Genomic DNA, 1,813 nt, shown 5'->3' with positions numbered 1-1,813 from the left:
CAGTGTGCATGAAAAATGTGTTTGCAAGATCATTTGTTCATAAAGCTCATGAGTAGAAGATGGGAGGATTTCCACCTGCTCCCGTAGGAATTTTATTATTGGCAAAGATCTGTTGCCTGGGCATTTTTGGATACAGCCAGGGTGCCCGCAAGCTCATGGGAATCTCTCCTGGGCTCAGTGGGTCTTTGAAATCCCGTGGCCTTCCCGTGGAGCCAGCCACAGCCCTTTCCACCTGAGCTCCTGCCACTGCTGCTTGTGTTAGCCAGGCAGCTGATGCTTGCAGAGTTTCTGATGAGGACGCCCGGGCTCTGCACCCGCTGGCCTGGCAGCTGTGCAGTGTTCCCTTGGGCTGAGCTGCAGCAGTTGCTGGGAGGAGCGCCCCCATCCCGTCCCAACCCCATAAACTCAGGGAAGCTATTGGGCTGGGAGGTCCGCTGAGTTAGGGCAAAGCGGCTCAGTTCTGAGGTGTCGGACACAGTCATTCCAAAGTCCCCTTTGCAGGGATTACTCGTACTACCCCAGCACTGAAGTAAGTGCTAGGGAGAACTAGCGAGAACAGTAAGTGCTAGTGGCTCCCTCCGGTGCAAAAAGCCATGGCTAGGTTGGCTGCTGAGCCAAACTCTTTCTCTGCTAGAGAAGCCCACATTCAAAGGGTCCCCAGTGTGGTCTCCATCCAGTAGCCCCCTCTGCCAGCCCCACAGATCCAGGTGCTACCCTGCTCGCTGCCCCAGCTTGCAAGGCTCAAGTTGGTGTCTTGGCCTTCTTGCAAATCACGGATGCAAACAGATACTGGGATGCCTGCGGTGGAAGAGATCCCGTTTTTACCCCTGGCTTGAACTAGAGTCCCCAGGTGAACTAGGACACAGTGGCCAGAGTGCGAGAGAGGGTGCACACAGGACCTAGGCTTGAAGGAGGCTGAGGTGATGAAGCTTTTGGAGCGTGGGAAGGGCCTTAAATTGGCTCACTGGAACCTGGGCTCTGGCCAAACGCGAAGAGCAAATGCTACAGGCTTTCCTCCCTCCGCTGCGCCCCCACCGCAGTCCAGCCTGTCAGTCGTTTCTGTTTTCCTGCACGCTAACTCAGACATACATTTTTAAAAGAACAGAAAATATTTATATGTGTTATGAAACATCTTCAGGGATGTTATACTGGAGGGAGGGAAGCTGGGGGTCTTGAACACATGCACTGTGTGTGCTGCCTCGAGTCCTCGTGCAACCAGTGACCACTTGGCCATCTTGTTTAGAGTTCTGTCTGGCTGCACAACTCGGGGTTTGCCTGTTGCAAGTACTTCACGCTCTGTCTTGTGGATGCATCTGCTTTCCCTCCCCATATGCTGTCACAGATCTTTTTCTTTTTACCAGTTGGAACTTTCACTTTGCTTTTTTACTCTTTCTGAAATTCTACTATTGGTGTTAGAAATTCACCGGCTCTAACAAGAATTGATCTGCTTTTAATTTTTTTGTTTTTAAATAATAAATGAGGAAAGGCTTGTCAGTCATTATTGTTTAATGTGAAATTGTTTAATAAGTGAAACTTTCTCTAACCTCCAATTCAACTTTCCCCTCTGAGGAATAGGAGTAAGATTGCAGGAGTGGAAGAGAAACCAAGAGAATATATTTCAGAACTAGGCATCTGGAATACCATAAGGACATCAGGACAGCTCTTTCTAGCCTCTTCCTCCTGATTGTCCCTCACCCCTAGCCCAGAGATAAACTGGTACTAAAATTCTATTCCTTTACAGGCTCAGGTGACTTTTGAGGGGTGCAACAGTCTATATAGAGAAAATATATTCTGAATTCCAAAGAACACTCAA

This window comes from Fukomys damarensis, unplaced genomic scaffold, assembly GCF_012274545.1.
Source record: "Fukomys damarensis isolate Sample0158 unplaced genomic scaffold, DMR_v1.0_HiC HiC_scaffold_4, whole genome shotgun sequence".
NCBI classification, from domain to species: domain Eukaryota; kingdom Metazoa; phylum Chordata; class Mammalia; order Rodentia; family Bathyergidae; genus Fukomys; species Fukomys damarensis.
Note: the sequence above shows the minus strand (reverse complement) of the source record.